The sequence below is a fragment of the Mirounga angustirostris genome, unplaced genomic scaffold (genome assembly GCF_029215605.1).
Source record: "Mirounga angustirostris isolate CCGP_5_RB_7025 unplaced genomic scaffold, mMirAng1.0.hap1 SCAF_2, whole genome shotgun sequence".
Lineage (NCBI taxonomy): Eukaryota > Metazoa > Chordata > Mammalia > Carnivora > Phocidae > Mirounga > Mirounga angustirostris.
In genome coordinates this window covers 179,250,246-179,276,706 of record NW_026991710.1, presented here as the reverse complement: position 1 = coordinate 179,276,706, position 26,461 = coordinate 179,250,246, and positions in this window count along the sequence as shown.

The window sequence follows — 26,461 nt, the reverse complement described above, 5'->3', positions numbered from 1 at the left end:
TATTCATACACGAATCAAATTAATTTTCTTCTAGTTCCCCTTGGGTTAGACTCCTTTCTTAGCTTCTTATTATTTAAGAGGTAAAACCCAAATGAAAATCCTAAATTCTTAGTGTCTCACTAACAGCCTCAGTTATCTCTCTAACTGTATCACTAAATCCTTTTCTAAAAAGATTTCACTGCAGCCAGACTGGTTTGGCCATTGTCCTTTGAACGTGAATTTGTTCCTTTCCACTTGGATATTCTTCTCCCTTAAATCCAGTTTTTGTGCAGGTTGACTTTCATTTTTCTATTATGGACTTCTTCATCTCTCATTTGACCTTTAGCATATACTACATTGTACTATTATTTACTACACTATATCTGTGTTCTATTATACTACATTGTACTGTTATGTAATACCCCTGTGTTCTGTTTGTGCAGAAAGACTACATTCCTTGAGGGCAAGGAGCAACATTTCTATTTTTTGTGTTAGTGGCACCTACAGTCTTGAACAAAAAAGGTCCTTGATAAGTGTTACTACATTAATAGTGGTTTAAATGAGATAATACAGTTCACTAGAAATCTAATTTAAAAAACGTAGAGCTTCTATATAACGGTATTCTACACAAACTGTGTTTACTTTGAAGTTTTAAAACCTCCATCCACAAATTGGTCCTTTTTGCCAATCTAACCATTTTAGGATTTTCTTTTTATAGTAGACTTTTTTAGAGCATTAATAGATTTACAGAAAAGTTGTGCAGTAAATACAAAAAGTTCCTATATATTCTCCTTGCCCCCAATTCCCCAAATTTCTCTTATTATTATCATCTAGCATTAATGTGGTATATTTATTATAACTGATGAAGCAATATTGCTATGTTTATAAATTAAGGTCTATCTATAGTTTACATTAGGACTGACTTGGTATTGCGTAGTTCTGTGGATTTTGACAAATGTATAATATTGTGTATTACAATACAGTATGATACAGATTAGTTCCACTGCCTTTACATTCCCTCTGTGCTCCACCTAGTCATTGTTCTCTCCAGCCCTGAACCTCTTGAAACTACTGATCTTTTTATTCTCTCCAGTTTTGCCTTTTCCAGGATGTCAGATAGTTGGAATCATACAGTACGCAGCCTTTTCATATTGGCTTTTTTCCCTTAGGGATGTGTATTTAAGTTTCCTCCCTGACTTTTTTTTACAGTTTTTTTATTATGTTATGTTAATCACCATATATTACATCATTAGTTTTAACTCATTTCTTTTTATCATCAAATATTATTCAATTGTATGGATGTATCAAAATTTGTTTATCCATATCTGTTGAAGGACATTTTGGTTGCTTCCAAGTTTTGGCAATTATGAATAATGCTACTATAAACATCACGAAGATTTTAGTGTCAATGCAAATTTTCAACTCATTTTGGTAAGTCTGTAGGAGCATGATTTCTGGAGTAGGTGGTACATCTGTGTTTAACTTTAGAAAAAACTATCTAACTTTCTTACAAAGTAGCTGCACCAATTTTCATTCTCCCCAGTAATAAATGAGAGTTTCTGTTGATCCACATCCTCACCATCATTTGGTGTTGTCAGTGTTTTGGATTTTAGCCCCTCTAATAGATGTTTAGTGGTATCTCATTTTTGTTTTAATTTTCAATTCCCCGATGGCATAAGACGTAGTACATGTTTTTCATAGGCTCATTTGACATCTGTGTATCTTCCTTTTTTTTTTTTTTTTTTGACAGAGAGAGAGATAGCAAGAGAGGGAATATAAGCAGGGGGAGTCGGAGCGGGAGAAGCAGGCCTCCCGCGGAGCAGGGAGCCTGACGCGGGGCTCGATCCCAGGACCCTGGGATCATGACCCGAGCAGAAGGCAGATGCCTAACAACTGAGCCACCCAGGCGCCCCATCTGTGTATCTTCTTTGCTAATGTGTCTGTTCAGATCGTTTGTCCACTTTTTAATTGGGTTATTTGGGTATTTTTATTGTTGGGTTTTGACATTTTAAGTTGAGCTGTATATTTTGGAGTCCTTTACCATATGTGTATTTTGAAATGTTTTCTCCCAGTCTGTACTTTGCCTTTTGATTCTCTTACTGGAGTCATTTACAGAGTAGACATTTTAGGTTTTAATTTAAAAACTTTTTTTTTTCTTTCTTGGCTCATTTTTGGTGTTCTGTTTAAAAAGTCATCGCCAATCTCAAGGACGCCTAGATTTTCTCCTATGTTATTTTGTAGATGTTTTGTAATTCTGAATTTAACTTTAAGACCTATGATCCATTTTGAATCAATTTTTGTGAAAGGTATAAGGTCTGCGTCTAGATTCAGTGTTTTGCATGTGGATGTTCCATTATTTTAGCACCATTTGTTGAAATGACTTCTTTCTTCATCAATTTGCCCTTGCTTCTATGTTAAACATCAATTGAAGATATTTATGTGGCTCTATTTCTGAGCTATTGGTTGCAACAGTCTAATTTTCTATTCTTTTGCCAAGACAACACTTTCTTGATTACTATAGCTTTTTAGTAAGTCTTGAAGTTAAATAGTGTCTGTTCTCCAACTTTGTTCTTCTTTAGTAATAGCTACTCTGGGTCTTTGGCCTCTCCATATAAACATTAGAACCAATTTCCTGACGACTGAAAAACAACTTGCTAGGATTTTGATGGGGATTGTATTGATTCTGTAGATCAAAATGGACATAACTGACATCTTAACAATATTATGTCTTCTTACCCATGAACATGAAATAGCTCTTCATTTATTTAGATCTTCTTTAATGTCTTCCTTCAGAATTTTGTAATTTTCCTCATATAGATCCTATACATATTTTGTTAGATGTATACCTAAGTATATTTTTGGTGCTAATGTAAATAGTTTTATGACTTTAATTTCATATTTCAATTGTTTGTTGTTGGAATATAGAAATGTAATTGACTTTTGTATATTAATCTTGAGTCCTGTAATCTTGCAGTAATTACTTAATAGTTCCAGGAGGTTTTGTTGTTGATTCTTCAGGATTTTTTTATATAGAAAATCATGTCATCTGCAAAGACAGTTTTATTTCTTCCTTCTCAGTCTGAATACATTTTATTTTATCTTATTTTCTTATTGCATTAACTTGGACTTCTAGCACAGTGTTGAATAGGGATAGTGAGATGAGACATCTTAGTCTTATTCCTGATCTTAGGAAAGAAGCATCTAGGTTTTCTTTTTTCTTTTTCTTTTTACCCTTAACTATGATGTTGACCATAGGTTTCTTGTATATATATTTTTTTATCACATTGAGGAAGTTTTCCTCTACTCTTAGTTAACTGGGGATTTTAATCACAAATTGAATTGAATTTTCAATTTTCTCAAATGCTTTTTCTGCATCATGATCATGTCATTTTTCCTCTTTGATCTATTTAAGTGATAGATTATATTCATTGATTTTTGAGTGTTGAACCAGCCTTGCACAACTGGAATAAATCCCAGCTGGGCATGGTGTATAATTTTTTATGCACAATTAGATTAAATTAGCTAATATTTTGTTGAGGATTTTTAGAGAGAGAATGGTCCTTTTTTGTAATGTCTTTATCTGCTTTTGATATTAGGGTGATGATGGCCTCATAGAATGAATCAGAAAGTATTCCATCCTTTTTGTCCTTTTTTTTTAAGAGGTTGTAGAGAACTGGTATCATTTTTCCTTAAATGTTTGGTAGAATTCAATAGTGAAAAAATCTGGGTCTGGTGCTTTCTGTTATGGAATGTTATCAATTATTGACTCCATTTTTTAATTCAAATTATGTGTCTTTCCACATGTGAATTATGATAAATTTTGTCTTTCAAGGAATTGGTTCATTTCATCTTAATTTCAAATTTGTGTTTCAGAGAGTTGGTCAGAATATTCCTTTATTATATTTTTAACTCCATAGGATCAGTAGTGATGACCCCTCTTTCATTTCCGATGTTAGTAATTTTCATTTTAGGATTTTTTACATTTATGTTTCATTGCTCTATATTTATGTCCAGATGTCTTAACATATTATGAACAAGACTTAGAACAGAATTTACCATAGACAATTCATGTACAATACACAAAGTCTGGTTCTCCAAGTGAATATATATGTGGCACATTACATATCAAAAGCATAGAGGAAAAGCAAACAAATAACATTATAAATATGAGGTGTATTTTTAGTTAAGGAGTTTCATTATTCAGATATAAGCAATCACACATAGTCAGAAAGACCCTTTAATTATTTATTTGTTAACATTTTGATTCCACAGAGTCTGTCCAGAAAAGCTCAAGGAAAGGTATTTGGTCACTTCATTTAGTTTAGAAGTACTCCGTTGTTATAGGCAAATAATGCAAGAATAATAATCTTCAGGCTGTCCCCAATTATTGTGGCTTTATTGAAGATACAAGGCAATTCACATGGGCTACACAATCTATTCCTCTCCTATTTGGCAGTATCTGTTGTGACTGGGACCTTGTGTTTTCTGTATGTAATTTTTATTTGGAAAATCACAGTTGAATAAAGCCTGTAGGGCTACTGCCTTCTCTTCATTTATTTACTCAATCAAATTTTATTGCATACCAAAATTTATATTATTTCTGTGAAGAGAAGTAAAAGGTATATTAAAATTAAAAACTGGGGGAAGATATGAAACAGGTGAGTATTTCAGAAACAGATATATTGGGGATCTTTAAAACAAGTGCAGCGTTTCTAAACTGATGAAACCAGAACTGAATAGAGAAACTCCAACTTGATGTTTTATTAGATAAACTGATTAGCACTTTAGAAAAGCAAAGCACTTTTGTAAATAAAACACTGGGCTCAAGAGTCAGGAGACAGGGGTTTGGGAACTGACTTTGCTACTGACTAGCAGTGTGATACCGGGCAGGTCACAATCTGTTACAGTCTGAGTGAGATACTACGAATGATCTGTCTGTATGGTTTTCTTTCAGTTCTGTGAGACCCTCATAGCACCCAACAATCTCAAGTACCAAACAGGTTAATAAAAAAAGTGTAAATATGTGAGAAGGATTATGTACCATTTTAGCTTCAATCTTGTTTTCATTTTCTGTGTCCGCTTCCTCATTGTCTTCCCTTTCTCCCTTCTGTCTCTTTTTGATCCCTCCTTCCCCTCCATCTATTCTTCCTCCCTGCTCCTTTAATTTTCTTCTACAGCACCTCTTTTCTTTTTTTTTTAAAGATTTTATTTATTTATTTGACAGAGAGAGAGACAGCTAGAGAGGGAACACAAGCAGGGGGAGTGGGAGAGGGAGAAGCAGGCTTCCCGCCGAGCAGGGAACCCGATGAGGGGCTCGATCCCAGGACCCTGGAATCATGACCTGAGCCGAAGGCAGGTGCTTAACGACTGAGCCACCGAGGCGCCCTACAGCACCTCTTTTCTTACTGCTTTTCTCCCTCTTGCTCTGCTTGTGATATGGGAAAGTTGATGATAAATATAGAATCAGCAGTTCCTATTCAAGGTCGGAGAGGTTTCTAAGCCACGAGTTAAAGCTTGGTATTAATAAGGCCAATACCACTTGAATTCCCAAGGGTAGCCATGTATAGAGAGGAGAGATTTACCTGCCACTATTTGTAGAGAACAACCCTGCACCTGTTCTTCTAGACCTAGGAATTTTTCCAAACCTGGTAATAAATGGGTTAAGTGGGGGTCCGCTGGGACTCTTGATGCATCCCAGTCAGTCTTCTCTGTGTCACAAAGGCGATGTTTCCATGCACAGATAACTGTAGCCGAAGAGTGGGGTGCTTTTCTCCAAGAAGCTCAGGGCCTCTTTATATCAGTGTGCTCACTATTTACACACAGTACAAAGTCAGTGAAATGAAAGGGAAGTCCTAACGCTCAGAGGTTTTAGATAAAGTGGCCCAAACAGTCTTTTCCTTCATCAAAAATGTTTACAATTTATTATGCTTCATATTTCTCTGTGAAGAGATAAGGTGTAATTTTCTAAAGGCTACTGGGGCCTGTGCTTCGTAGATAGGAGGCCACATGTCACAGTTTGCCTAGGACAGTCCTGGCTAGTGCCCGTGGTCTCCCTGCAGCTGTTAATAGAGCCTCCTTTTAATCTCGAAAGTGTCGCAGTTTGGAAGATAAATTATATGGCCCCTCTATTCACAGACCATCAGGAAACCAAAGGAGCTGTTTCTCGTATGCATTAGATAAGGCACAATTTGTTTTTTCTCATCCTAGCTAAGGCCCTGCTGGTGAGTCAACAGTGCCGAAAGACAACACAGAGCCCCTTCTGTGTCTCGTGGCATATCTTGAGACCTTTATGATTGGTTCAAAATATGGAACTGCTCTCTTTTATGAACCAGTTCATCAGTTTGAGCATTAGTTGACAAAGTAAAATGCTTCTTTTTTTAAATTTTTTAAATTTTTTAATTTTTTATTGTTATGTTAATCACCATACATTACATCATTAGTTTTAGATGTAGTGTTCCATGATTCATTGTTTGTGCATAACACCAACAAGACAGAAGAAAGAGAAATTAAGGAGTCGATCCCATTTACAATTGCACCCAAAACCTTAAGATACCTAGGAATAAATCTAATCAAAGAGGCAAAGGATCTGTACTCAGAAAACTATATAATACTCATGAAAGAAATTGAGGAAGACCAAAGAAATGGAAAAACGTTCCATGCTCATGGATTGGAAGAACAAATACTGTGAAGATGTCAATGCTACCTAGAGCAATCTACACATTCAATGCAATCCCCATCAAAATACCATCCACTTTTTTCAAAGAAATGGATCGAATAATCCTAAAATTTGTATGGAACCAGAAAAGACCCCGCATAGCCAGAGGAATGTTGAAAAAGAAAAGCAAAGCTGGCGGCATCACAATTCCGGACTTCCAGCTCTATTACAAAGCTGTCATCATCAAGGCAGCATGGTACTGGCACAAAAACAGACACACAGATCACTGGAACAGAATAGAAAGCCCAGAAATGGACCCTCAACTCTATGGTTTACTAATCTTTGACAAAGCAGGAAAGAATGTCCAATGGAAAACAGACAGTCTCTTCAACAAATGGTGTTGGGAAAATTGGACAGCCACATGCAGAAGAATGAAACTGGACCATTTCCTTACACCACACACAAAAATAGACTCAAAATGGCTGAAAGACCTCAATGTGAGACAGGAGTCCATCAAAATCCTAAAGGAGAACACAGGCAGCAACCTCTTTGGCCTCAGCCGCAGCAACTTCTTCCTAGAAACATCGCCAAAGGCAAGGGAAGCAAGGGCAAAAATGAATTGGGACTTCATCAAGATAAAAAGCTTTTGCAAAGCAAACAGTCAACAAAACCAAAAGACAACCGACAGAATGGGAGAAGATATTTGCAAATGACATATCAGATAAAGGGCTAGTATCCAAAATCTATAAAGAACTTATCAAACTCAACACCCAAAGAACAAAGAATCCAATCAGTAAAATGCTTCTTGAAAAGGCTTGATCCTTGTTAAAAATCAGTCTGATTTAGGGAAGAGTAGAACTTTCAGCTGAGTTTTCCTGGGAACGTAAAATTGTTGAATTTGCAGAAATAAAGGCACATTTGGTTTGATTTATCAACTCTTCAATTACAATTATTGAAAATCACAAAGTTTGAAACTATGAGCTGTGATTGCATTTACCCTGCTTTCGCCTATTGCTCGCTTCCATCAGATGAGTATGCACAAGAAACTGTTATTGATTTGACAGTGAGTGGAGCTTCTTGGCTCAATGAATTATGCTTGGTCACAGAAAACATTTGAGAGAGTATGCAGAGTGTACACTTCTTTTCCAGAAACCTGTAGTCCTCATGCTTTTGGGGGATCCGATTTCATTTTAATTTAAAACTGCTAACTCAACTGTGTTCACTATGATATCAGCAAATGATAGGGGATAATTTATCATTGTGAAGGAAGTATAAAAGTGAAAATCTGGTAAGGGACTGAAATGAATAGGTCAAATGTTAATCATATAATTAAGATGCTTTTTCAAAACCTAGTATTATAACTTTTCTGACTTTATAGTATGGAGCTCATGATTTTGGATAAAATGAAGGTAATATTGGCTCATCCCATCCCCCTGTTCATCTTGTTCACTATGTTCCAATCGCACTGCCATCTCCTTGGTCCTGGAATGTGCTAGTCTCTCAATAACCTGAGGCTTTTGTATTGCTATTCTTTAATTGAGAAGTGCTTCCCACAAGGATAGCTTCTTTTCTGACATTGAATTCCTACCTCAAATGTCTCCTCAGAAACTATCCAATCTAAACGAGTTGCCCTATCATTTTCTATCCCATTCTCCCACTTTATTTCAGCCATGGGACTCTATTTAGACTTATCTTTTAATTTATGTAGTTTCTTTTCCCCCCACCAGCAGGTAAGGATCACAAAAACAAAGCTCTTGTTTATCTTGTATATTGCAATGTCCCATGGGCCCATAAAAGAACCTGGCATGAAGAATCTACTCAAATATTTATGAGCAAATTATAATGCTATATTTCTACAAGTTGACATTCACGTAAAATTATTCAGCACACATATAGATTGTTTAATGAGCAGAGTATTGTGTAGATTATTAGAACTTCTGGTCTCAGTTTCATAAATTATGCTTAATACCTCAAATCATCACAAATCAATTAATCTTGAGGGCAAAATAATACAATAAAACACAGCTTTTTACTTTGAGGCATAATAAACAAGTGCTAATGTTCTAACATTTTTACATGAAGAGGTCCACAATCCACTATTTAAACCAAATTCAAAATTGGGAAAGTTTGTACCTCAGTTCACACAATATATGCTTGTTTTTCCTACATGAATCTTACTCGTGTTGACATAAATGGGGGGTGAAACACTTTTCTCAGCAATTGCTGTGCTGATTATGCTGCAAAAACATTAGCAATGAAGCAAGCACACAATTACCGTGGTAGACAGAATATGAAAGAGTGATTTTTATTTATTTTTTTAAGATTTTATTTATTTATTTGACAGAGAGAGACACAGCGAGAGAGGGAATACAAGCAGGGAGAGTGGGAGAGGGAGAAGGAGCCTTCCTGTGGAGCAGGGAGCCCGATGTGGGGCTCGATCCCAGGACCCTGGGATCATGACCTGAGCCGAAGGCAGATGCTTAAAGACTGAGCCACCCCGGTGTCCCTGGAAGAGTGATTTTTTAATTTATATATCAAGATACTCCTGTGTTGAGTTTGGATAATTCAGCCTCAATTCCTGATGAGAAATTTGAACTACTCAGAGAAGTCGGTAGAGTGGCTAATAAGTGTGTAAATTTGTGACCTTCTGTGAGAGTCAACCAGGTATCCAGCTTTTCTATTCTTAAAATCTAACCAAACATTCTTTATCATGTTACCTATACCTAAGAAAACCTAACATTACCTTTTTCATTGAGAAAGTTATTCATTGGTTCATCATTTTTGCTGAGGCTGATGAACTACTAAGGAACAGAACCAGGGTTGAACTTTGTGTTTTTATAGTAATGGCCAAGTCGACCTCAGAAAAATTCTAATAGCACCCTGGGAATGTGATACTATGAGTACACGTTTGTCATATGTGGCCAACAGAAATCTACAATTTTCTTTTTTTAAAATATTTTATTTATTTATTTGAGAGAGAAAATGAGATAGAGAGAGCATGAGAGGGAGGAGGGTCAGAGGGAGAAGCAGACTCCCTGCCGAGCAGGGAGCCCGATGCGGGACTCGATCCCGGGACTCCAGGATCATGACCTGAGCCGAAGGCAGTCGCTTAACCAACTGAGCCACCCAGGCGCCCGAAATCTACAATTTTCAAATGACGTTCTCCATATCCCAGTTTTTGTTGGATGCACATCTGCTCTCTTGTTAGCAGTAATACGAATAGCTTTAAACAGGTCTGCTTTAAATATTTGAAAGCTTTTCCATTCTTGAGAAGCCCTGATAACACATGTGATGATGATCTCAATTCTTTTCTATCAGGTTGAATTTTACAGGGCTTGATCAGTGTATAATAGAGAGACATTAAAATTCGGTTTTCCTGGTTCTTTTGAAATGTAAAATTTTAAAAGTTATATTACAAAGATCACCAAGGAGATTTTACAATTGCCTGGTTTCTTTTACATCTTAGATATCCAGATGTTAATATACAAACAGCTTTTTAAGAATTTATTTCCTTTCTCTGAGTACAGAGGAATGAATATTCATTTAATATATGTAAAATAGAATTATTCTCCTATCACTTTTCTGATTTTTTTTTATCACTCAGCCTAGATATATTTTGTTAAAAAATTTCTTTCCCACTTCCAAATTGTTATAAGCACAAAGTAAGCATTTTAAAATAGCTTAGTGGGTGGCAATAAATACACTTTTACATGCAACTATTAAAAATTGAAACAGGAGCACCTGGGTGGCTCAATCTGTTAAGCATCTGCCTTCAGCTCAAGTCATGATCCCATGGTCCTGGGATCGAGTCCCGCATCGGGCTCCTTGCTCAACGGGGAGCCTGTTTCTCCCTCTGCCTGCTGCTTCCCCTGCTTGTGCTTGCATGCTCTCTCTCTGACAAATAAATAAGTAAAATCTTTTAAGAAATTAAAACATAATAAGTTATCTGTATCTAATATTAATTGCAGAGTTCTAAGGAATTATGATACCAGTGCGTCAGTATAATACCAATTGTAGAATTATGGCATGTTAGGATGAAAAATATACGGTCCTTAAGCACTCAATGGGACAGATAGTTAAACCAGAGTTTAGGGAGGTTAAAAGACTTGTCAAAGGTTACAGACTTACAAGTCACAGGGTTTATTTCAGTGATCCTAAGACTGGTGTTCTCACTGACCATATCATGTGCTTTTCACATAGATGTTCTTAAAATAGTGTGTATAAAAGCCATGATTTAAAATTTAGAGTCCTCTTAGTGAATTTTTTTGATACTCTCTAGCAATGCATCTCAGACTTTCAAGGTGTGCATAAGAATTATATCAGATGCATACTTAAAGATTTTTGAGTTCCATCTCCAACAGGTCTGTGAGATGATCTGTGGTAGAATTTGGATCTACATTTTTAACAAGGTTGTTGTGTAATTCTAATTTATTTAGGAAATATTTTGACTTATTTTAATCTTTACACTCAAGCATAAGGTGTCTATGTGGAATGTAATCTGAAATATATGTGGCAAAAGTGTAGGATCTCTATATGACATGGGATGATTTAGTCTCCCAGAATGCTGAGGATCTCTACGGATACAAGTGAATGTAAAAAGTATTGAAAAAAAACACAACTTTCTTTTTAAGATTAGTAAGAGTTGTGTTTAATTGAATTAACTCAGTCAAAAGTTTGTTGATAGCATACTCTCATCCACCATCCATTCTGGTCAAAAGAGGTAAAGAGAAAAGGGTGTATGTGAGAAGAGTGATTACCCTATCAGTTCAAATATGTCTATAGTAATAAATCAAAACATTTATTTTAATATGAAAACAGATTATCAAATGACTCCATTTTCTATTCTAAATACGTGTATAACTGTCAATCAAACAGATGACACAAAATTAATGTGCAGAATCAAAGCAATCAGCCTTAATTGTTCAAGGAAAAATTCAGGTCACCTATCAATCTAGATGAAAAAAGATGTCCAGATTTTATTTTGGCTATTTAGCATTTCCTGTGTTAATTTACTATTTTAATTTTCCAGCCTCCTAAATTAACTATTCAACCTTTCAGTATTCAGATTTCCAAACACCTGTTTGGCATGAAGACAAAAAGGGTAAGAAGAGATGGTGATTGTGAGATTAGTCCCAAACCAGCCCTTTTATCGACCCACAAGTCATTAACCATCTGTTTGTTTCCTGTCAACCCTTGACTGTATCTTCTTACTTCCCACCTGCTGGAGCTCTTGCAGACAAAGTTCTAATTAATCAGTTTCTCTGGCTCTTAATCTTCTACTTAATTCCTAAAATGAGAACATATCTTTTCTTTTCAGGGATGTGCTTAAGTTTGAATGTACTTCTGGAGATGAAGACCTTTGATTTGGATCTAGTACTGTCTGTGTTCTGCCCCCAGTGCGCTGCCTCTTTGGAAGTAACGTGTCTCTAGTGTTTTCTGAGCTTCCACACTCAGTAATGTTGCCATATATTGATATGATGCTCAGATACAGAAAAATGCATAGATGCTGGTCTTGGGAACTATATTGAGGGGTGTGTAAGTCAAACCTCAAGTACTGATTTATTTTATTTTTTATTTTTATTTATTTATTAGAGAGAGAAAGCATGAATGGGGGGAGAGGCAGAGGGAGAGGGAGAAGCAGACTACCCCCAGAGTGGGGAGCCCCATGCAGGGCTCAATCCCAGAACCCTGACATCATGACCTGAGCCGAAATCAAGAGCCAGCCACTTAACTAAGTCACCCAGGTGCCCCTACTTCAAGTACTAATTTTAAAGATGAAGCAGTATAGTTTGACAAAACAATATGGCATTTTTGTTTGCATTTACTATATTTCTTGTAACTGTTGAACTAGACTTTGGGGTCGCTATGTAAGTAAATGGCAAATAATGATTGATTAAATTTATTTCTTAGAGATATTATGACCCTTGTCTGCAAACATTAAAACTCAACCATTTTTTTCTCTGAGAGACAAATTTCAATGCACTCTGTAACTAAAAATTTGACGAAGAACATGTGCTATGGTGAGCACTGTGAATTGTGTAAGACTGTTGAATCACAGACCTGTACCTCTGAAACAAATAATACATTATATGTTAAAAAAGAAAAAAAAAGAAGAAGATAGCAGGAAGGGAAAAATGAAGGGGGGAAATCAGAGGAGGAGACGAACCATGAGAGACTATGGACTCTGAGAAACAAACTGAGGGTTCTAGAGGGGAGAGCGGTGGGGGGATGGGTTAGCCTGGTGATGGGTATTAAAAAGGGCACGTACTGCATGCAGCACTGGGTGTTATACACAAATAATGAATCATGGAACACTACATCAAAAACTAATGATGTAATGTATGGTGATTAACATAACATAATAAAAAAATTTGACGAAGAACATGTCAACTAATTATATAGAACAAGCCTATGCTAGAAGTTTCAAACATTTTTACTACTTTGATTAAGCCGCAAATTTTAAATTTAAATGGTCTAACAACTGTATAATCTCACACAATACGTCTGATCCACATTCTGTGGAACAATGCCTATATACTCAATTGTTGGTTCTTTTCTCATTCATCCTTCTCTGAACAAATTATTAACTCACTCAGCAATAACTTCATCCATAAGTTAAAATCGCATTATTACATTTTGACAGCTATATTGATAAAATATGATCCACAACGATAGCTAAGATTTATTGAATGCTCAGTGTGCTCACGGCATTGGTGTAAGCACTTTCTGTTTATATTCTCAGTCGCCGCCATACACTTAGGAGATGAGTGCTTTGATTGTAAAACGGTGGCACAGAGAGGCTAAGTAACTCACTCAAGATCAAACTGGTAAGAAATGGCCAAGCCCAGTTTGTGAGTGGCCTGGAGACAGATGTCTTGATTGTGTACATTTTACTTCTCAATCTTGCATATAAACTCAAAGAAGGTTAGGTTTCCATCCAGATTCTTTACATGAAGAGCATTACTGTACTGTGAAAAGTAAGTTTTGGTAAGTCTCAAAAGAAGGCAGAAGAGAAACAACTACATCCCACCTTAGGCTTTGAATGTTTAGAGGTGGTGTTTTAAGAAATTTACATTAATTTAAATTCAAGAAGTACTTTAGTTGTCCAAGTCCCAGAAAGGCAGGAGAAATGTTGAAATTAGTATCATGCTCATTGGCCATGCCAAAATCTATTCATTTTTTTTAACATTTATTCCGCATTTTATTTTATTTTTTTATGTTTCACAATGTTTCTTTTTAAAAATTTTTATTGTTATGTTAATTGCCATACATTACATCATTAGTTTTTTTTTTTTTAAAGATTTTATTTATTTATTTGAGAGAGAGAGAATGAGAGACAGAGAGCATGAGAGGGAGGAGGGTCAGAGGGAGAAGCAGACTCCCTGCCGAGCAGGGAGCCCGATGCGGGACTCGATCCCGGGACTCCAGGATCATGACCTGAGCCGAAGGCAGTTGCTTAACCAACTGAGCCACCCAGGCGCCCTATATCATTAGTTTTTGATGTAGTGTTCCATGATTCATTGTTTGCGTATGACACCCAGTGCTCCATTCAGTACGTGCCCTCTTTAATACCCATCACCAGGCTAACCCATCCCCCCACCCCCCTCCCCTCTAGAACCCTCAGTTTGTTTCTCAGAGTCCATAGTCATAGTCAGTAAGGATGACATCTGTGTTTGAGGGCAAGAAGGAAAGATGTCCCATCATCAAAGCACAGCCACGTTCTCACCCGTGGTCTATTCCCCTTTAGAAAGAGGAGCTCGTATTTTCCCTAGTTTTAGATCTCAAATGTCTAGCTCATGAAGGCACTATTCATTGTATCTAAAACCCTCTAGACTCTGCAGTTTATTCAAATAATTAATATATTCATTTATGTAAAATAAATGCATTGCTAGTATGCTTTTTTGGGAAAAGTTGAGGCCAAGTTATTTTTATAATGGACAAAACGAGTGATATTTCCTGAAGTAGTTACAGAAAATGTGTTATTGCTTTAAAAATATGGTATTAATATAACTGTACAGCAGCACAATAATTGCTTATTTTGAAGGACAGATTCTCATGCAATAGGTGAACAATCACAGACTGAGGAGACAGCATGAATCTCAGCTCCAACACTTACTGTGTATATGAATTTAGGCATCCCTAAACATGGTTGCCTATGCAAAACATGGGTGAGAAATAATACGGTCAAACACCAACTTATATGTATTGTGTGCATTTCACGGAACATGGATACTCAGCAAATGGTAGTGTACTTCCAGATTCTTTTTCTTTGCAGTGAGATTGGTTTTTGACACACACTTTCAGTGCTGCTGTGTTCACACCAAGGGATGAGAGGGAAATGACATTATGAGGCATGCCATGATGATGCTAACAGCATAATAAACTTTTCGTTGAATGTCATAAATATAAATAAAAATAAAGCATCATTTTAATTTACATGGTAATTAGTAAGAAAGCTAGGTTGATAAATGCATTCTGTGCATTATATTTTCTCAGTGAATGTTGTGATAGGTACACTAGCTTGTTTGCAGAAAATGACTTAATACTCTGAGTAAATTTAAGGTTTTTGACCTTCTTCTTTAGTTTTTGTTTTTCTCTCTAAGCTTTTGAAGCTTTAATATGCTAACACTAACTTAGTTGAACCCACATAAAAAGGAAGATTTATGTTAATGAATAATTAATTATAGTATGAAATTAAAATCAATCTCATTAAATAAACACTGTCAACTTTTCTGGCAAGTTATTTAGCATACCCACGTGTATGAGATCTATTCCAAATGACAATTCACTGATCACAACGGTATCTGAAAATATTTTGAAACCAATTAGACTTGTCTATTGGCAGAAATGCAATAAGCTACTAGAATTTTCGGGTCTGCCAAAAACAAGATGGCGGGAGAGTAAAACCAGTCTTTGAGTTGTCGAGAATCTGTCTCATTTCTGCCTTTGCAGAAGGGATATGACTAATGATATCACATGTGTAGATGTCCCATCATGCATGTGGGATTGTGCTGTGAAACATACAGGAAAGACTGCACAATTTTAAGGTATCTACCCCGTTAGCTAGAAAAGCCCCAGAACCTCTTGGTGTACATAGTAGTTTCTGGGCAAAATTTACTACATCCAGCAGAATATTATGAGTTAATAATTTTGAAACACTGACTATGTGTTGGATACTTTTGAACCCTACAATAGTTCTATAAGGTGAATTTTATTACACTCATTTACAGATGGGGAAAAAAGTACAGAGAGGTTAATGATTGACTCAATTTTGTGGTCATAGCAGAAACCTTAGTACAAATAAGAACTAAATCCCATGTGTGAGTACAAATCTCATGTCCTTCTATATCGTGTTGTCTTCTGATAAGCTAATTAATCATTTTGCCAAAACTTGCCCTCAGACAATAAAATTGATGCTTTCTTACTAGTAAATACACAAGGTAAGATATTCAGAAATTCACTGACATCGTTGAAATCTCCCTTGACTAAAGTTTCCATCTGGCTGGAAAAAATGGGTCAAGGTTACTCGAAGAGGAAAATGTAGAGGAGGAAATATTTTTTTTTCCCAATGAGTTGAAAAGAATCCTTATATTTGAAAATATTCAAGGACCACAAAGCTAGTTGAGAAATAAAGATTTGTGGGAAGGATGTCATGGAAAAGAAAAAACAATTATTTGCACTGTCGAAGAGAAGATAAAGCAAGGATTAATCTAAGTCTACAGCACATTTGTTCAGATACTAAGTATTTTTCACTAGGTGTTGAATTTAGGATGCTGCAGAAACATCTGTCTTAGAGATGACTGGACTAAGGAACATGAGTGGTCTTTTCCAAACCTAAGCTTGCATGTGTCTTTAGCAACCATGGTGTATATTTAGGATTATGGAAAATGTTTTCCTCATTTCTGAACACAGAGATTTAAGGAGAAATTGGTGTATAATTTAAATATTGTTGCAATAAGATACTTTAATGTTCCCCTAGGATTTTAATGTTTCATTTGAATGTGCCTTTTTTAAATAGTTTTAAATAGAAGGGGTATTTTTTTGAAGAATGCTTATTAAGTTTAGATTTTATTATTCAACATCCATGGAAGTTAATTACATTTCACAAAATCACCAGGTTCTAAGCCAAGAAACAGACACACACACACACACAGAGGCATATATACACACACTGTATCTTCTTAACCATGGAAGAATAAAATCTCATTCTAGGACCTCAAGTAAATGGAAGGTCAAAAACCCACACTTTGGGTTATTTGTGGGTTCTATATAGAGTGGGATGGTAGGTGAGGCTGGCGGGGGAGAGACCCCTACAGAAACACACAAGCAAGAGAGCCAGAGTCTGACACTGATTGGAAGCAACACAAGAAAGGGTGTTGACTTATTGGCAAAATGTGGAGATGAGGGCACCTGGGTGGCTCAGATGGTTAAGCGTCTGCCTTCGGCTCGGGTCATGATCCCAGGGTCCTGGGATAGAGTCCTGCATCGGGCTCCCTGCTCCTTGGGAGCCTGCTTCTCTCTCTCTCTCTCTCATGAATAAATAAATAAAATCTTTAAAAAAAAATGTAGAGATGAATGTCAGAAGAATGTTCATTCATAACTAGGGGAGATGTGTGGACAGGAGTGAGAAAAAGAGTAGCAAAGATTGTGGCTTGGATAGCAGTGAGACCTGAAGCAAAATAAAATGTTCATGAGGGCTCAGGCTGTTCTGGAACTAATTTGTAAAATGAAATTATGTGTCAGGTGTTATTTTCTCACTATGGGCAAGGTATTGGGTTACTTAAAAGTGCTGGATTAAAAGGAGCACCAACAAGTGCCACATTCCAAGTCCTTCCATTTTAGTGAAGTTGATAATGCCACTCCCTAGGAATTCAGGTTTCTTTGTTTTGAAAATAAAAACAGCTTTTTTTAAAATTTTTATTTTTCTAACAAATGGAGCCATCGTGTATTTGTAGTCTTAGATTTCCACAGCCTATCTAATGGTCTGCATGTCACCTTTATTGATCATTACCCCTTTTCTAAATCAAAGATCACTTATCACTTAAGCTTTGAGGCATTATACATAATAAAAAGAAGTGCAAATAGGATTTATATCTTCAAGGAACTCAAGATTGAAATGAGAATATACAATTTGAGGACATAAAAACTAAATTGCCATAGGTGGAGTTTGGATATTGGAGTTAAATAAACGTGGGTCAAATATTGGCCCCACCACATTTTTGCTGTTTACATTTATTTAAGTTACTTAACCTTCTGAAGCCCTGTTTCCTTCATCAAAGCCAGGATAACTAATTGCACAGATCTCCTGGGGTTATTTTCAGGATAAGATTAGATAATATGCATCTATCAAATTACTTGGTCACTTGGCACATAGTAGATTAAGCACATAATCATAATTATCATCACTGAATTATACTGACCATTGCTAATGAAGCTAAGAAAGAGGAGATATACTGGATATGGGTTTATAAGATAAGGTTTTATTAAAAAAAAAGCCTTTGGTGTGAAACTCGCATTACATTAGAGATTAAGTAAAACTCACATTATATTAGAGATTAATAACCAAAAGTATATTACATTAGACATCAGGATGTGCTAAGATCCTGATTTCTTTGAAAAATCTTCTAATGCTACCAGTTTTGTTGCTTTAAACAACTTATTTAATGTCATCACATATTTATTTTGCTCATCTGAATAAGCAATGACATGTAATCAATAATCTTTGGAATGCCTTATAATTCATAGCAGACATAAAATGATTAATATGTCAATGTAGGCTGAACTTCTTTGTTGTCTGAAAACCATCATAGACATGCTCATCAAAAGAAGATATGCGTGATATCTATAAAGAACATAGAACAGTGACATTGGAGACTATTGATCTAAAGAACATTAATGACCACGTGCCAAACAGAGTTCCCCATTCTTCTTGAAAACAGACTTGCTCATTTGGAGATTGATTGACCATGGTGCCAGGCAATCACTTCTTAAAAAATTTCAAATGACAGCATATTTTCAACTATGTTCCCATGGCCATGAGAATATTTTGTGATTACTTCACTGATTATTTTTGTAAGATAATCACTGAATATAAAGGGTTATCATATATAAATTTAAAAGCCAAGGACCATGAAATATAAGAAAGAATTTAACTCTTAAAAAAAAATTCATTTCTCAGGGTGCCTGGGTGGCTCAGTTGGTTAAATGTCTGACTCTTGTTTTCAGCTTAGGTCGTGATCTCATGCGTCATGAGATTGAACCCCAAGTTGGGCTCTGGGCTCAGCAGGGAGTCTGCCTAAAGATTCTCTCCCTCTGCCCCTCCCCTCACTCTCCCTTTCTCTCTCTCTCAAATAAATAAATAAATCTTAAAAAAATTCATTTTTCATAGGGATAAATGACAAAGTTATCATGGATTTTATGAAGTAGTAAATCCGCTTATTAATGAGAAACATTCTTTTTGTTGTTCTTTATTTTTTATTGAAGTGTAATTAACATACAGGTTAATATAACATAAGATATAGTTTCAGAAGTACAATATAATGATTCAACTATTCTATACATTACTCAGTCCTTATCAAGATAAGTGTACTCTTAAACCACTTCACCTATTTTATTCACCCCGCCCCCACTCCTCCCCTCTAGCAACCACCTGTTTGTTCTCTATATTTAAGAGTCTTTTTTTGTTTGTCTCTTTTTTCTTTGTTTGTTTCTTAAATTCCACATGAGTAAAATTATATGGTATTTATCTTTCTTGGACTGACTTATTTTATTTGGCATTATGCCCTCTAGATCCATCATTCTTTTTTATGGCCGAGGAATATTCCATTGTGTATATATATCACATCTTCTTTATCCATTCATCTATTGATGAACACTTGGGTCACTTCCATATATTGGCTATTGTAAATAATACTGCAATAAATATATCTTTTTGAATTAATGTTTTTGCTTTTTTGGGTAAATACCCAGTCATGGAATTACTGGATCATATGATAAGTCTATTTTTAATTTTTTGAGGAACCTTCATGCTGATTTCCCATTGTAGATGCACCAGTTTTCTTCCCCCCACAGCAGTGCATGAGGAGTTCCTTTTTCTCCACATCCTTGTCAACAGTTATTATTTCTTGTCTTTTTGATTCTAGCCATTCTGACAGGTGTGAGGTGATATCTCATTGTGGTTTTGATTTGCATTTCCCTGATGATGAGTGATGTTGAGCATCTTTTCATGTGTCTGTTGGCCATTTGTATGTCTTCTTTGGAAAAAAGTCTGTTCAGATCCTCCGTCCATTTTTAGTCTGATTATTTGTGGGGTTTTTTTGTTTTGTTTTGTTTTGTTTTGTTTTGAGTTATGTAAGTTCTTTATATATTTTGGATATTAACCTCTTATCAGATATATCATTTGTACCATTCAATAGGTTGCCTTTTTGTTGATGGTTTCCTTTGATGTGCAAAAATTTTTTATTTTAGTGTAGTCCCAATTGTTTATTTTTGCTTTTGTTTCCTTTGCCTGAGGAGATATATCTAGAAAAACACTAATACAGCCAATATCAAAGAAATTAAGTCCTATGTTTTATTCTAGAACTTTTATGGCTTCAGGTCTCCCGTTTAGGTCTTTAATCTATTTTGAGTTTATTTTTCTGTATGATATAAGAAAGTGGCCCACTTTCAGTCTTTTGCATGTATCTGTCCAGTTTTCCCAGCACCATTTGTTGAAGTGATTGTCTTTTTCTTATTGTGTATTCTTGCCTTCTTTGTTGTACGTTAATTGACCATGTAAGCATGGGTTTATTTCTGGGCTTTCTTTTCTGTTTCATTGATCTATGTGTCTATTTTTGAGCCAGTACCATACTGTTTTGATTACTACAGCTTTGTAGTATGTCTTGAAATCTGGGGTTGTGATGCCTTCAACTTTGTTGTTCTTCTTCAAGATTGCTTTGTCCTTTTGGGGTCTTTTGTGGTTCCATAAAAATTTTAGTAGTATTTATTCTAGTTCTGTGAAAAAATGTTGATATTCTGACAGGAATTGCATTAAATCTGTAGATTGCTTTGGGCAGTAGGGACACTTTAACATTCTTGGTTCTTCCAATCCATGAACATGGAATATTTTTTTCCATTTGTTTGTGTCATCTCCATAATTTCTTTCATCAATGTCTTATAGTTTTCACAGTACAGGCCTTTTACCCTCTTGGTTAAGTTTATTCTTAGGTATTTTATTCTTTTTGGTGCAATTGTAAATGAGATTGTTTTCTTAATTTCTCTAGTACTTCATTATTAGCATATAGAAATGCAACTGATTGCTATATATTAGTTTTGTATCCTGAGACTTTACTGAATTCATTTATCAGTTCTCATAGAACAGTTTATTTCAGAAAATCATGTTTTAGAAGCCCATTTTAGTAGAATTGGAAGTAAAAGAACATTTTAATATGCTAGATAATTTACCTAGGTTTTTTTTTTTTAATGAGGGAAGTTTAGGTTATATGAATTATACATGTAAAATTAGTAGCGTGCATTTCTAAGAAGAGATGATCAGTTATATGCTGATTCTCCAGTGATTACAAGGCTTATCATTTTATTTAGCTTTGATAACAACTGGGGAAATTTACTCATTTATAATTGACAAAGAAAGGTGGGATATTGACATGAATGTTTATAATCTGTAGTTTCTTTGTTTTTATGGTACAGTTTCAGTTTTCTCTGAACATCTTTGTAATTCAGTTTGTATTATTTTGTTTGTGTTAAGATATATCCGTCTATCTACTTTTAAGAGTAGGTATTTCATCTGAATGTGACTACTAGTTCATAAGCTACAGATATAAGGAAGCATTCCTGATCTCAAATAGAAATTTGTCTGTAGAAGTAAATCAAATGAATAAATAAATAAAGTAATTCAAACTGTGAAATCCAGTGCTTTGATCCGCAGTTTGGAGGGGGGCAAAAAAAGCCAGAAAGTTAAGTACTGGCTGAATAAACCTTTTGTACATAAACAATCTTCAAAGTCAACCTTTCTGAATAAGGTCATTTTCAGAAATGACAAAAAGTTAACTGAGCAATATGAAAGGATTGTTGCTTTATTCAATTAGAGTCCCATTAATGGTTCTTTAAGTCATATTGACTTGATAAGAAGGTGGAAAGAGAAACAACCCCAAAGTAACAAAAGTCCTCTCATGGATAATAGATAAAAATTGTTGACAAATAAGTATTGAAATGTCATTCTTACTTCCAGGTCACTTGACAATGACTTTGCATTGAACATTTACATATTCTGTGCCATATGTCCCATCTTACAAGAATAAAGATAGATATCTCACTCTTGCTGATTTTCACATGGATTTAGTAATTTCTGTAAATCCCTTAGTGTTTTGGAAATTACCTCCCATATCCCGCTTCTCATTCTCCTGACCCCCTCTTCCTCTACCTCTCTCTTTTTTTCTCTCTGTGTGGGTGTGTTATCTGTTAACTAGCCAACATGTGTTTATTAACTACTTAATATAGACTAAACACCATGTGGTAGAGGTGGTGAGTGAGTCTTGGGGATTCAAAAGAAGTCAAACAAAACCACTTTGTGTCTATCAAATATATATAATACATGATACGTGGCCTTAAGATATCCTTAAGATACCCTATGATACCCTTAAGAAAATCACATTCTAGTTAAGTGCCAAGAGTAATAAAAGCAACAAATCTAAAGAACTATGCAAGATACTACAGTGCCTCAATCTATCAGGCAACTTTGATGTTTTCTTTTTTTTCTCATTTCTCATCAGTTTCCTCTTCCTTCATTACAGTCAATTCCTTACAAATATAGTCACATATATATAGTCACATGAAGGCTAGGACTTCAACATATGAATTTCTTGGGGACATAATTCTGTCCATAACACATACCATCAACCCACTCTTTGTGAAGAAGGAGGGCAGGACTCTAGGATGGTGCTGGAAAATTTCCTGGGCTCTGTTTGACACAGAGTAGATGGTGGGTTTAAGTTTACATGTAGAGTCCTTCAGTGGGCCAATATGGATGGAGGAGAGTGACCAGGCATTGTGAATGGCATGATTGCTTTTAAGAAACTGGCTGGAAGAAAGTAAAGGCTACAAACTAAATTCATACTGGAAATCAAATGTTATAAAATTTCATTGAAAATCAGGCTGGAGCATGGCCTGAACCACCTCATTTCTGCCTTCCTCATAAATAAATATCTTCTCCAGGACTCAAAGATGAGAAATAATTACAAGGAAACCAGCATGATATCTTTACAGAGATGCCATAAGAAAATGAAAATTAGAAAAAGAACAGGAGAAACAAAAAGCAAATGAAAAAAATTCACTAGAGGACAGGCTAGAGAAGATATGGGACAAAATTAAGAGTTAAAGAGGATTAGAAAGAATGTATAAGAAATCTGAAATGCCCTTTGTTGTTATCTCTGAATAAAAGAACCAAAATAAGGAGCAGAAAACCTATGAACAATACAGTTGAAGAACCCTTTGTAGGGAAAAAAAAAGGGGGGGGAGCTGAATCTACAGAATGATGGACCAAACATATCCTCAAGAAATTAACAGGAAATGATTGTGGTTGAGACATAGCCAGTAAAATTTCTAAATTCTAAAGACAAAACTATTTGCCTAAGCAGACATGTAAAATTCAAGTTCTCCATAAAGCAGTAAAATTAATTTAGTTTTATAGTTACCCATAGCAACAATCAGGACTAAAAGAAAATGGAGTCTATGAAGTTCTTAAAAAAATAATTAAAAAAAAAAGTGTCAGAGTATAGAGCAAAGTAAGCAAAATGACTATAAAGGCAGCAGATAAACATTTTTTTAACATGTAAGAAATCAGTGAATACAGTTTCCATGGTCTTTTGATGAAATGATGTTAAAATCCAGTCAATAATAAATTTGATAAAGACTGGCAGTGAGCATTGAATCCAATTAAATGAAGGATAAAAGGCTAAAATAAGTATGAGAATTATACTTTTAAAACAGAATGTGAATGTTACAAGCCTTGACAATGTAAAAATTACATATCTTTAAAAGGGTGAGCTTGGAAGGAGGGAAGAGAAGAAAAGCTAAGAAATAGTGTAAGGATGTGGGTTTCTAAAACTGAGGCTTAAAAGATATAATTTAAAGTCATAAATCAGATAATGTAAGTATTAGTATACTTAAATAGAATAAATATAAATATTAAGAAAATAGTACTCAGTAAAATTGAGAGGGAAAGGAAAATATATTGCTTAAATTCTTGATTATAGTAGAGAAACTAGAGAAAAAAAGAGGATTAAGATATTATGTAAAATTACAGTTATATGTAACCATGAGAACAAAAGTACATCTAACTTTTCAGAGTAAATGCAAAGAAAGAAAAGAACATAACTTGTGATGATAGAACTAAGATCAAACATATGTGTCACATCAATAAATGTAGATAAATGTCAGTGGAATGAACATCCTATTAAACCAAGGGACTCACCAATTGGATCAAGAGGCAAAACTCAACATATGCTGTATACAAGAGGTATCGGATCCTTCTGATGGCTTCGTAGGAGGAGCATTGGAAAGAGTCAAGTCTGCAAATGGGGAGAACAGTCAAAAAGCTAACATTTCTCCACAGGAGAAATGATGGAGACTTGACTTGAAACAGAGTGGATTTAGGGAATCAAGAGGATTAGAAAGCAGAAGAATTTGCTATTGATTGGATGTGGTACTGAGAGAGAGGGAGCGTATCTCCTAGGTTTCTCCTGGGATCACCATCAACTGAGACAGAGAATACTGGAGGGATAAGGTTTTCGAAGAGAAAAATGGTCCATTTATATTGCATCTCTTGAGTTGGATGGGTTTATAGGCGACCTAAGTACATCTGCTGGTTACATAGTATCTACATTAATCTAAATCTCAGTATGCAGGGCTGGGAGAAAGATACTAGTTTGGAAGTTTTCCCAGTAGAAGGAGTAGAAGAAGGTTCTTATCTCATATGTGAACTACATGTTAAAGACAAAAATGAAATTTATAACTGTTCCTGGAGTTTGGTGTAGAAGGAGGGCAATGTTAATATGGAAATGGCAAACGGGAGAGAAAAGCAATCCCATTTTTCCTCCTCATATAGAAGATTGAGTTTCTTTGGTTGCCATATATTATGACATATGTTGATTTTCTTTAATATGCTAATAGGTTAAGGATTTTCTAATGCTTATGATAATCTAATTCTCACAGCAAGATCTTATTTCTATTATTATACCGTGGAAAATCTGCCAAACACAGCACTCCAAATTACAGCAATAACTGTTGTAGATACATGGAACGCACTTGTGTTCTACTGCATGGGTTTCTTTAATGTTAATAGCTCAATTTCTCTAATTTATTTCTTGTCATATTTATATTTTGAAACGATTTTGTAATGGTTCTTAACACTGAAGCCATTGTCATGCCTATTAATGATACAAGAGTTAAGTCAAATATATCCTCAGAATACTCTGACTGAACTTCTCACTTTTCCTATTATTTGTGACAAAAAAATTCCATTTCATTACAGCAGTGAGTCTCCATAAGGAACATTCCACACAAGTAATTTAGCATTTCAAGTTGTTAAAATCACTTTGCTTTTGGCTTCATAACTTAAAACGCTACCCAAAGCATGCTGTAATTATGTAGAAATGCATGACTTGTCAAATATCATAGATTTTAAACTCCCAGTCAATTGAAATGAAGCACATTCCGTGAAAGTCTTTGTCAAAATGATGTTCCTTATTGAGAGGTGGCACTCTAAGGAAAGATCCCTTCCCCCCCCCCCCCCTTTTAGACAGAAGAAGAGAATACAGTAGTAAAAAGGGGCATGGAGAGAAGGTGGCTGGACCTTGCTGAGGGAGGCAGAGAAGACATGTATTTGACTTCCTCATTGTGCTTAAGTCCTTTCAGGAGTGGAGGAAAGTTGAACACACAGACCTGGAGCAACTTCTTCTGTCTGGATTAGGACTGGAGTGGTGATGGGGGTGGTAGGAGACAAAGGGTGGCCAACATCCTAGAGAACAGTTGTAGTGCAGCAAATAATAAATGTTAGGCAACTAAAATTAATAGTTTATTTCATTGCTAAAAGGACAGGAATTGAAGACATGTTTACCCTGAAGTGGGATTATGGGAGAAAAGTGATTTCTGAGCGTTGCTTGGGAACTTGGAAGAGCTCCATCTCCTTGTCTTCTTTTTTCCTTACTGCCTTTCGCACTAACCTGTAACTCTTCTACTGCAATCAGTCTTCCCTCCCTCTCTCTCCTTACACCCCTCTTCTTCCCTATGTCTTTCTCCCTCCACATGCCCACTGGCCTTCATAGTCACCCATATTGCCTTTAATAGATAGAATTTCCTCCTCTTTTCTTTTATAAGCATCCCTTTCCCAAAAATATCAAAAAATTTCAAAGAAAAGCCAAAAATATAAACTCTCATAAAATACCCAAATATATTTGGATGTGTTTAAGTTTCCTTCATCTTATACTTTGCAGGGAGGAAGAGCTCCCATTATATCTGCAGGCTTCATCTTCTAAGTGTCTATTTGAAGTCGTAATATTACAGCAAGAGAGCCAGATCTTTTAATTTGATCTGTGTATAGTATCAGTTTTCTGAGAAGTAATACTTAAGATGCTGATTTTTGGGGGCAAGGGCGTGGTATATTTCACATGATTTGTATTTATGTCAGTGATTCACTGGAGCTTAAATTGCTATAGGAAAAAATTGAGAGGCAAGCACTTTTTTTTTTTTTTAGTGAATTAGACTTTGCAGCAGGAAAATATTGTCTCACAATGCCAATATGTGCAAAAAATCAGAAACATTTGTCTATTTTGC